General features: G+C 40.2%; 1 long non-coding RNA gene across 1 annotated transcript; it reads right to left on the reverse strand.

Moving 5' to 3' along the window:
* Nucleotides 1-5,158: 5,158 nt before the first annotated feature.
* Nucleotides 5,159-9,234, reverse strand: LOC124022474. The gene is made up of 3 exons (XR_006836386.1): nucleotides 9,137-9,234; nucleotides 7,955-8,203; nucleotides 5,159-5,223 (listed from the first exon to the last, which is right to left on the reverse strand). It is a non-coding gene; the product is annotated as an uncharacterized LOC124022474 (long non-coding RNA).
* Between the last annotated feature and the right edge of the window lie 3,267 nt (nucleotides 9,235-12,501).

Raw genomic sequence — 12,501 nt, forward strand, 5'->3', positions numbered from 1 at the left:
TACAATCCAAGTAATCTTACATACAGAACTTCAAGTAGTAAAATAGTAAACTACTCCTTTAATGGAGTGGTATGCTCTATGAAAGGGATGTTTCACAACGCCAGAAATGTTGTATATTAGCAATCAAGTCTTCAAGATAGAAGTTGGGGGTGGCTGGTTAGAGCATTGGAACAGGAACCAAAAGGTTGCTAGATCGAATCCCGAACTGCCAAGGTAAAACATCTTTCATTCTGCTCTGAACAAGGCAGTTAGCCTAGGAACAGCGGGTTGTCATTTTAAATAAGAACTTGTTCATAACTTACTTGCCTAGTTAACAAAAAAAACTTTCAGTACAGTGGAAAATGTCTTTATGATAATTGCATATCATTTAATTTGCATCATCACACCTTTTGCTCTGTACTGCAGTGTTTTCCAATCCTGGTCCTGGGGATCCATAGAGGTGAGCTGTTTTTGTTTTTGCCCCTAACACTCACACACTGGATTCAACTAAACAACTCAAGCCTTTGAATTGAATAAGGTATGAGAGTGCGAGGGCAAAAACACACATGTACACCCCTTTTGGGACCAGGATTGGGGAACACAAATAGATTTCTTCAGCAGCATTATGCCCCATGCCACAAGGCTTGTCCAGGAATGGTTCCAAGAACATGACAGTGAATTCAGTTTACTGCAGTGGACTGCAGAGTCACCTGATCCAAATCCATTTGTCCATCTGTGGGAGGAGATGGAGCAGGCTATTCAGAGTAGTGATCCACTCCCAGCCAACCCGACACAACTGTGGGAAGCATTGGTGTCATCGTGGACCAGCATCCCTGTGAAATGCTATCAACACCTTGGACAGTCTATGTCCTGACAATTTGAGGCTGTTCTGAGGACAAACAGGGGTGCAACTCCATATTAGGAAGGTGTTCCTAATCTTTTATACACTCAGTGTATATCAGATAAAGATGGTGTGATGATCAGTTTTGGTGGAATATTTTATATTACTAAAAACTTTTGTTTAAATGATAAACAGGCTAAGAATCAACATTTTGGGGGCGTATCTGTACTTTACTATTTATATCGTTGACAACTTTTACTTCACTACATTCCTAAAAAAAAATAATGTACTTTTTACTCCATACATTTTCCCTGACACCCAAAAGTACTCGTTACATTGTTTATGATTAGCAGGACAGAAAATGGTCCAATTCACACACTTATAAGATAACATCCCTGGTCCTCCCTACTGCCTCTGATTTGGCGGACTCACTAAACACAAATGCTTAGTTTGTAAATCATGTCAGAGTGTTGGAATCTGCCCCTGGCTATCCGTGATATGAAACAACAACTCAGTTGTGCCATCTGGTTTGCTTAATTTCAGGAATTTGAAATTATTCATACTATAACTTTTGATACTTAAGAATATTTACAACCAAATACTTTTACTCAAGTAGTATTTTACTGGGTGACTTTCACTTGAGTCATTTTTTTAAGGTATCATTACCCCAGTCCTCCCGTCAACATGAAACAGCAGGAACCAGGGATTCATCAGACCAGGTAGTATGTTTTTCAAATTCTCCAGCGTCCAGTCTTTTCAATACTTAGCCCACTGCAACTGCAGTCTCTTGTTTTTCTGCTGGAAGCTAATGGGGATCCATAATAAATCCATAATAAAAACAACATCATTAGCGATGATAGACTGACCAGGTGAACCCAGGTGAAAACTATTTCATGGAAAGAGCAGGCCTCTTGTGTGTTCTCTGATGAACTTTTAGGTGAGTTGATGTGAAGCATTTTACACAATTAGAGCAGCTTTAAGGCTTCACTCCTGTATGTATACGTTCATGTGTTTTTAAGTGGCCCAGTCGAGAGAAACTCTTTCCACAGTCAGAGCAGGAGTATGGCTTCACTCCAGTATGTATACGTTCATGTCTTTTTAAGTTGTCCAGTTTAGAGAAACTTTTTCCACAGTCAGAGCAGGAGTAGGGCTTCTCTCCTGTGTGTATACGTTCATGTGTTTTCACGCTGTTCAGTTGAGAGAAACTCTTTCCACAGTCAGAGCAGGAGTAAGGCTTCACTCCTGTATGTATACGGTGGTGTATTTTTAATTCACCCAGTTGAGAGAAACTCTTTCCACAGTCAGAGCAGGAGTAAGGCTTCACTCCTGTATGTATAAGTTTATGTGTTTTGAAGTGGCCCAGTCGAGAAAAACTCTTTCCACAGTCAGAGCAGGAGTAAGGCTTCACTCCTGTATGTATACGTTTGTGTGTTTTTAAGTCATCGGGTCGAGAGAAACTCTTTCCACAGTCAGAGCAAGAGTAAGGCTTCTCTCCTGTGTGTACACGTTCATGACGTTTTAAGGTGCCCATTTGAGAGAAACTCTTTCCACAGTCAGAGCAGGAGTACGGCTTGTCTCCTGTATGCACTCTCTGATGAACTGTTAGAACCTTTGATGTTGAGAAACTCTTCCCACAGTCAGTGCAGGAATACAGATTCTCTCCTAGGTGTATTTTTAGGTGTATTTTTAGTGTTGATATAACTGAAAAATTCTCCTCACAATGTGGGCAGTGGTGAGACCTCTTAGCTCTGTGATCTTCCTGCTGTTGCTCTCTGGATGTAGAGAATGTCTCAACATGGTCTCCTGTGTGAACAAAATCAGAAGAACCAGTCAGTTGTGTGATATACACTACAGGTCAAACGTTTTAGAACAACTACTCATTCAAGGGTTTCTTAATTTTACAATTTTCTACATCGTAGAATAATAGTGAAGACATTAAAACTATGAAATAACACATTTGGAATCATGTAGCAACCCAAAAAAAGTGATAAACAAATCAAAATATATTATATTTGCGATTCATCAAATAGTCACCCTTTGCCTTGATGACAGCTTTGCACAATCTTAGTATTCTCTTACCACGAGAAAGAGATTTCCCAATCTTCTCTTCTTCATCTTTAATGTTGACATTCAGCTCCAGAGTTTGACTGCAGTCTTCCAGCTTCACTGATGCCATCTCTGGATCCTGCAGTGAAAACTGGGCTCCACTGTCACAATCAGGACCCAGTGACTGTAGGTTTGGACTCCGTGTGGAAGGAGAGAGGCAGGCTGGGTTTGTCCTCACTATTGATGTTACCGGCCTCAGACGTAATTCTAGTCGTCCTGTAGTAACATTGAGAAACAGACACAAAAGTTTGTCTTGACAGTTCTGGCACTTTCTTTATTCTCTATTAAATACATTATATTTATTCTTGTTCAATCATCTAATTCAGCGTTTAACTTGGACTGAAATATGTGCCGGTACTCATTTTTAGGTGCAGGAGCTCCAAAATACTGTTGAGCTAATATCCTATAAGAGGAACATGAGCTCAAACAGTAGACATTTGAGGTGACGGTACTCAGCTCTGATGAGCTGCTGTCCAAGTCAAGCACTGATCTCATTTCAATAGATCAGGTAGATAAACATTAAGAACAAAACATCAATTCATATGTACCATTTTCCTCAATAACCTTGTTTTCGCTGTATTATTTCAATCAAAAACCAATAGTATTTCCCGTTCACACCATAGTAACATTTATAGATAAATATAGAAACAACTGCATATGTCTGAATATTAGTATACATGTAGAAACACGATAATCATTACATTTAGCTTCAAAACAGTAGAGCAACTGTGAAATTGTTTCTCCCTGCTGCACCCGCACTGCCTGCACTGAAGTCCGTTGACGCAGACCGAGTGGGAGCCGCCATTTTACCTCCCCGTGAATTTTCCTTTTCATGGAGTTCTTCGGACAATTCCTTCGACCTCATGGATTGGTTTTTGCTCTGACCTGCGCTGTGAAACGTGGGACCTTATATAGACAGGTGTGTGCCTTTCTAAATCATGTCCAATCAGTTGAATTTACCACAGGTTGACAACTTCAAGTTGTAGAAATATCTCAAGGATGGAAACAGGATGCATCGGAGCTCAATGTCGAGTCTCATAACAAAGAGTGAATAGTTATGTAAATAATGTATTTCTGTTTCAAATTTTTGATAAAATTTGAAAACATTTCTAAAAACCTGTGTTTGCTTTGTCATTATGGGGTATTGTGTGTAGCTTGATGAGGAACATTTTTTATTTAATCAATTTTAGAATATGGCTGTAACGTAACAAAATGTGGGAAATGTCAAGGGGTCTAAATACTTTCGGAATGGGAGAGGGGATACCTAGTCAGCTGTACAACTGAATGGGAGAGGGGATACCTAGTCAGCTGTACAACTGAATGGGAGAGGGGATACCTAGTCAGTTGTACAATTGAATGCATTCAACTGAAGTGTGTCTTCCACATTTAACCCAACCTCTGAATCAGAGAGGTGCGGGGGGCTGCCAGAATCAACAACCACGTCTTCAGCACCCGGGGAACAGTGGGTTAACTGCTATGCTCATGGACAGAACAACATATTTTTACCTTGTCAGCTCGGGGATTTGATCAAGCAACCTTTCGGTTACTAGTGCAACGCTCTAACCACTAGGCTACCTGTAAGTATTCATATAAGTAGGCTGTGAAATACAAAAGGGGAATAAAACTATTCGATAAGTATCATGAAAATGTTGAGCTCTATCATCCTCCACTCACTATCACCAGGGTTAGTAACTACACAGACTCATTTCATATCATCCTCTACTCACTATCACAAGGGTTAGTAACTACACAGACTCATTTCATATCATCCTCTACTCAGTATCACAGGGGTTAGTAACTACACAGACTCATTTCATAAAACTTTAAAACACTGTCAGTTTGTCTACTTCACTTCTTTAGTCTATTCTCTGATCACTCCAGACAGACCAGCGAATAAAATAAATGCTGACAATACTGATGTCAAACCATGCAAGTGTCAGTAGCATGAAATAACATCTACCTTCTCATTGAAACAGTTCATCATGAAACAGTTCTACTGCAACTGTTCATGCACAGCGGAGAAGTTGTAACGAACAACAAAATTAGACAGAACCAGCTCTTACCATGACTAACAGATGTCCCAATCTTATCCTCCTCTTCTTCATCTTTAATGTTGACATTCAGCTCCAGTGTTTGACTGCAGTCTTCCAGCTTCACTGATGCCATCTCTGGATCCTGCAGTGCAAACTGGGCTCCACTGTCACAATCAGGACCCAGTGACTGTAGGTTTGGACTCCGTGTGGAAGGAGAGAGGAGGGCTGGGTTTGTCCTCACTGTTGATGTTACCGGTGTCATACCTGAGTCGGCAAGTAGTATAAGAGAAACAGACACAAAAGTTATTTTCTTGACAGTTTGGCAAGGTCTTTATTCTCTATTAAATATATATATTTTTTTTTTGTTGTCCAATTATCTAATTCATTGCTTGACTTGGACTGAAATAGTTTTCAATACTAATTTTGGGTGCTGGTACTGTTTATATTTAGGTGCAGGAGCTCCACAATACTTTTGAGCTAAAACTTAACCTGTAGTAGATAAATGCATAAAAGACTCAAACCATTTTGTACAAGGTTACAGTTTGTTTTAGGCATCAATATGTGATATTTTCATTAATAACCTTGTATTCACTCTTTTACTTCAAAAAACTATTGTATTTCCTGTTCACACCATAGTAACGTTTATAGATAAAGACAAACTGAATGTGTCAATATTATTTCACATGTAGTAAATCGATAATCATTACATTTAGCTTCAAAACAGTAGTGCAACCGTGGTCATGGATCTGAGCTATGCAATCTGGTTTCGAGCTGGTCATGGGTGCACCTCAGCCACGCTCAAGGTACTAAACGATATCATAACCACCATTGATAAAAGACAGTACTGTGCAGCCGTCTTCATTGACCTGGCCAAGGCTTTCAACTCTGTCAATCACCGCATTCTTATCGGCAGACTCAACAGCCTTGGTTTCTTAAATGAAAGCCTGGTTCACCAACTACTTTTCTGATAGAGTTCAGTGTGTCAAATCGGAGGGCCTGTTGTCCAGACCTCTGGCAGTCTCTATGGGGGTGTCACAGGGTTCAATTCTCGGGCCAACTATTTTCTCTGTTTATTTCAATGATATAGCTCTTGCTGCTGGTGATTCTCTGATCCACCTCTACGCAGATGACACCATTCTGTATATTTCTGGCCCTTCTTTGGACACTGTGTTAACTAACCTCCAGGCGAGCTTCAATGCAATACAACTCTCCTTCCGTGGCCTCCAACTGCTCTTAAATGTAAGTAAAACTAAATGCATGCTCTTCAACCGATCGCTGCCCACACCTTCCCACCCGTCCATCACTACTCTGGACGGTTCTGACTTAGAATAAGTGGACAACTACAAATACCTAGGTGCCTGGTTAGACTGTAAACTCTCCTCCCAAACTCACATTAAGCATCTCCAAACCAAAATTAAATCTAGAATCGGCTTCCTATTCCGCAACAAAGCCTCCTTCACTCATGCTGCCGAACATACCCTCGTAAAACTGACTATCCTACCGATCCTTGACTTTGGCGATGTCATTTACAAAATAACCTCCAACACTCTACTCAACAAATTGGATGCAGTCTATCACAGTGCCATCCGTTTTGTCACCAAAGCCTCATATACTACCCACCACTGCGACCTGTACACTCTCGTTGACTGGCCATCGCTTCGTACTCGCCGCCAAACCCACTCCAGGTCACCTATAAGTATTTTCTAGGTAAAGCCCCGCCTTATCTCAGCTCACTGTTCACCATAACAATACCCACCCGTAGCACGCGGTCCAGCAGGCATATTTCGCTGGTCATCCCCAAAGCCAACTCCTCAGTTGGCCACCTGTCCTTCCAGTTCTCTGCTGCCAATGACTGTAACTAATTGCAAAAATCACTGAAGTTGGAGACACTCACTAACTTTAAGCATCAGCTGTCAGAGCAGCTTACTGCACCTGTACACAGCCCATCTGTAAATAGCCCACCCAACTACCTCATCCCCATATTGTTATTTAGTTTTGCTCTTTTGTACCCCAGTATCTCTACCTGCACATCTATCACTCCAGTGTTAATGCTAAATTGTAAACATTTCACCACTATTTATTGCCTTACCTCCCTAATCTCACTATATTTGCACATACTGCATATATATTTTTTCTATTGTGTTATTGACTGTACGTTTGTTTATCCCATGTGTAACTCTGTGTTGTTTTTTGGTGAACTGCTTTGCTTTATCTTGACCAGGTCACAGTTGTAAATGAGAACTCGTTCTCTACTGGCCCACCTGGTTAAATAAAGGTGAAATAAAATAAATAAAATAGTTCTACAGCAACTCTTCATGCACAGTGGGACCTGACATGAGGACTCCTTGCTGTCCCCAGTCCACCTGGCCATGCTCCTGCTCCAGTTTCAACTGTTCTGCCTTACTATTATTCAACCATGCTGGTCATTTATGAACATTTGAACATCTTGGCCACGTTCTGTTATAATCTCCACCCGGCACAGCCAGAAGAGGACTGGCCACCCCACATATGCTCTCTCTAATTCTCTCTTTCTTTCTCTCTCTCGGAGGACCTGAGCCCTAGGACCGTGCCCCAGGACTACCTGACATGATGGCTCCTTGCTGTCCCCAGTCCACCTGACTGTGCTGCTGCTCCAGTTTCAACTGTTCTGCCTTATTATTATTTGACCATGCTGGTCATTTATGAACATTTGAACATCTTGGTCATGTTCTGTTATAATCTCTACCCGGCACAGCCAGAAGAGGACTGGCCACCCCACATAGCCCGGTTCCTCTCTAGGTTTCTTCCTAGGTTTTGGCCTTTCTAGGGAGTTTTTCCTAGCCACCGTGCTTTTACACCTGCATTGTTTGCTGTTTGGGGTTTTAGGCTGGGTTTCTGTACAGCACTTTGAGATATCAGCTGATGTACGAAGGGCTATATAAATAAATTTGATTTGATTTGAGTGGGAAGTTGGAATGAAAAACACCAACTTAAGTTAGATAGAACCTGCTCTTACCATGATTAACAGATGTCCCAATCTTCTCCTCCTCTTCTTCATCTTTAATGTTGGCATTCAGTTCCAGTGTTTGACTGCAGTCTTCCAGCTTCACTGATGCCATCTCTGGATCCTGCAGTGCAAACTGGGCCCCACTGTCACAATCAGGACCCAGTGACTGTAGGTTTGGACTCAGTGTGGAAGGAGAGAGGCAGGCTGGGTTTGTCCTCACCGTTGATGTTACCGGCCTCAGACTTAATCTGAGTCAGCCTGTAGTAACAATGAGAACCGGACACAAAAGTTAGTGCCAGAACTGCCAAGACTTACTTTATTATCTAAAAATACGGTTTATATTTAGGTGTAGGAGCTCCACAATACTGTTGAGATAATATTCTATAAGATGAACATGAGCTCAAACAGTTGACATTTGAGGTGACGGTACTCAGCTCAGCTCCAAGTCAAGCACTGATCTCATTTCAATAGATCTGGTAACTAAGCATTGACAACAAAACATTAATTAATTCACATAAGACAAAGTATACACTTTAAATTAGGCTACACAACTGTAAATGCAGTTAATCTATAGTAGACTTCCTGAATTTACATAAATGCCCCCCAAAACATTTAGTACAAGGTTGTAGTATGTTTCAGGCAGCACTATGTACTATTTTCCTGAATAACCTTGTCTCCACTGTATTATTCCAATCAAAAACCAATAGCATTTTCCTTCACACCATAGTAACATTTATAGATAGACAGAATCAACTGAATGTCTCTGAATATTAGTTCACATGTAGAAAACTGATAATCATTACATTTAGCTCCAAAACAGTAGCACAATTGTGAAATAGTCTCTGCTGCACCCTCACTGCCTGCACTGAAGTGTGTTGATGCAGACCGAGGGGGATCCGCCATTTTCCCAGCTCGTGAATTTTACACAAAACCAAAAACGACATGTAAAACGAACCCAGAAATCTCAAATAGATTGATCCTTAATGAAAATACCTTGACGAAATTATATAACGTTACATCCACTCAGACTAACCCAAAGTCTATGACTATGTGCTTCGTAGAAAAGTGATCACGTTAACCCACGCGGTTTGACACAAAAATAGCACATAAAACCTTCATCAAACGCGATAATAACTTGACGCATTTACTACCTGACATGTTATTTCGATATTATAACGTGCTATTACATACCAGTAGTAATACACGGACAAAGAAGTTGTCGTCTCGGCTGCACAATTCTGGCGTATCCTTTATTCTGAAGAATGATGCGCGCCTGCGCGGAACTTCTGTTCTCCCACAACCAGTTTCTAAACCAAGAGACGTAACAACGCGAGACTTCAGAGAACGCTTGGGGTTGAGAAGTCAGTGAGAAGTGAACAATTCTGATACTTTTGCAGCGTTTAATGGGGATCCTAATAAACACCAAAACTATTCCGTCGGCACATACTTGATGCATGGCCATTATTTTATCAATGTCATAACTGCAGTGGTTTATTCACAATAGCTCTCACTGCGAATCATACATATCCCAGCATCACATCAGTAGGTATTGGAAATCTACCAGTACATATGTGTCCATTACACATTGTGTAGTCGTCAGCTGGATGAGTGCACTATATATATATATGTGTGTGTCTGGGTCATTATACCCCATTAGACATGCACCTGTCTGGGGACTGACCATGACTGTTTATTTATTAACCATTGTATGGCTCTAATGTTTCCATGTCCTAATATGAAACCAAACTAAAAAATAATAAAATAATAATAATATATGCCATTTAGCAGACGCTTTTATCCAAAGCGACTTACAGTCATGTGTGCATACATTCTACGTATGGGTGGTCCCGGGGATCGAACCCACTACCCTGGCGTTACAAGCGCCATGCTCTACCAACTGAGCTACAGAAGGACTGAAATTAGTGCCTTGCACTAAAATTAGTGCAAGGCAAAAAGATAATGGTGGCTCAATGCCAGAGGGGATAATCATGAACATCAAGAGGAGTTTCTATGTGTGTGACGTAAAGATGAAACCTGTATAAAGAGTGTGTGCCAAGGCTGGAAAGTTAGTTGTTTTCATGAACAAGCAAGGCTGATATTACTCTGTAATAAAAGTATATTGGAACTCACAGGCGAGAAATGTGAATGTGAGAAATATTATTGACTGAATATTTTCACAACATAGGCAGACACTCTTCACTCTTCCAGCGAAACTCCAGATATAACATCCTTTAATCGGTACCCTGCTCCGAAAAACAATGCTCTCTCCTTCTGCTCTTCTGAGACACATGAAATCAAACCAAAACCACTATTGGTCAGTCTTTAGAAATTGGTTGAGGTTATTCCTTTGTGTAATGAAGAAGTAGCCCTGTTCAGAACGAGGGTCACTTGTAGTGTACTATTAGATAGAGGCGCGTGACCAGAAAGCTAGCTACAGTTTGTTTTCCTCCTGTATTGAACACAGATCATCCCGTCTTCAATTTGATTGATTATTTACGTTAAAAAATACCTAAAGTTGTATTACAAAAGTAGTTTGAAGTGTTTTGGAAAAGTTTACAGGTAACTTTTGAGATATTTTGTAGTCACGTTGCGCAAGTTGGAACTGGTATTTTTCTGGATCAAACGCACCAAATAAATTGACATTTTGGATATATATCGACAGAACTAATCAAACAAAATGACAATTTGTGATGTTTATGGGACATATTGGAGTGCCAACGAAAGAAGCTCGTCAAAGGTAAGGCATTAATTATATTTTTATTTCTGCATTTTGTGGGGCGCCTGCAGGGTTGAAATATGCTTCTCTCTCTTTCTTTACTGGGATGCTATCTTCAGATAATAGCTTCTTTTGCTTTAGCCGAAAAGCCTTTTTGAAATCTGACATGTTGACTGGATTCACAACAAGTGTAGCTTTAATTTGCTATCTTGCATGTGTGATTTAATGAAAGTTTGATTTTTATAGTAATTTATTTGAATTTGGCACTCTGCATTTTCCCTGGCTTTTGGCCACATATCTCAGAGAGGTTTTATAGGGGAATTTCACCCTGGCTCTACCGTGGCATATGGTCATTAGTATATTACCATCATTACGTTTTTTGTGAGAAAAAAAAACATAAAAATTATCCTAACCACAAGCTAGAACTAGCACATAGAACTAGCACATAGAACTAGCACATAGAACTAGCACATAGAACTAGCACATAGAACTAGCACATAGAACTAGCACATTTTCATTTCACTGGTAGAATCGGGAAGTGTCTACTTCCTGTGTGTTCATCTGCTCTTAGTGAACCACCAAGTCCCGCATTCATAGCAGGCAAGTCGGTAGTTGAACAGCTGTTGTCGAGAGAGGGAGGGGGAGGGGGTTTGAGGCACCAATCTTGAATGTCATTGAGTGACGAGAAAAACAGTCTGAGGGTGCGTTATTGGCAGATGTAATCACCAAAGTCTGAAAAATCACTAATGAAATCAATCAATATTACTGTCTGTTGAGCTGAATCTGAACAGCCAATCACATGTTTTGCTTTGCCTCAGGTGAGGTGACATCATCTCACTTACTCATTAAAATATGTCCACCGTGGATGACAGACCAAAAGGATAGCTGTAGATTAATCAACTCTCCACTAGGAGGTGCTGGCCAGTCTATTGTCTTTTCTGATAGTGGATATAAAGTTGAAGATCTAACGTTGTTTCAAAGGTACAAATTCAACATATATTCAACCTATTTATGCAAGGTCAGTCATTTCATAGCCTGTTTATAACTATGTTGAAAATTGGTTAACATGATGCCATAATCCTGTGGTTGAACCTCAAAACAACAGCTTTTGCAAATCCAATGTACAGTATTCTGCACATACATTCCACGTCACAATACGTTGATAAATTATGTTGAAACACCGTTGATTCAATCATTTTTTGTGCCCAGTTGGCACCTTGTCAGTTGTGCTGTGTATTGTTAGCCTCTATTGAACAATGAAACAATTTGTGGTGAGAACCAATATAGATTTTTTTAACCTTTATTTTACTAGGCAAGTCAGTTAAGAACAAATTCTTATTTTCAATGACAGCCTAGGAACAGTGGGTTAACTGTCTGTTCAGGGCAGAATGACAGATGTTGTACCTTGTCAGCTCAGGGATTTGAACTTGCAACCTTTTGGTTACTAGTCCAATGCTCTAACCACTAGGCTACCCTGCCACCCCAGATATTTAGATATGATATTGATTTAGTTTGAAATAGATATGAGCAAGGCATATTGTGATATAATAATATAATAATAGATATCAGTTTATCCTTGCTGTTAACCTACACTTTTATGTATAGTACATTTACATTTACATTTAAGTCATTTAGCAGACGCTCTTATCCAGAGCGACTTACAAATTGGTGCATTCACCTTATGACATCCAGTGGGACAGTCACTTAACAATAGTGCATCTAATGGAAAACATGGAAAACACAGTCAATAACAATGGAAAACACAGTCAATAACAACTATGCTACATTGAGAAGGTTTTGAGCGAAGAACAGCCTTCGCTCAAAACCTTCTCAATGTAGC

The sequence above is a fragment of the Oncorhynchus gorbuscha genome, unplaced genomic scaffold (assembly GCF_021184085.1).
Source record: "Oncorhynchus gorbuscha isolate QuinsamMale2020 ecotype Even-year unplaced genomic scaffold, OgorEven_v1.0 Un_scaffold_1403, whole genome shotgun sequence".
In the NCBI taxonomy this organism is placed as follows: domain Eukaryota; kingdom Metazoa; phylum Chordata; class Actinopteri; order Salmoniformes; family Salmonidae; genus Oncorhynchus; species Oncorhynchus gorbuscha.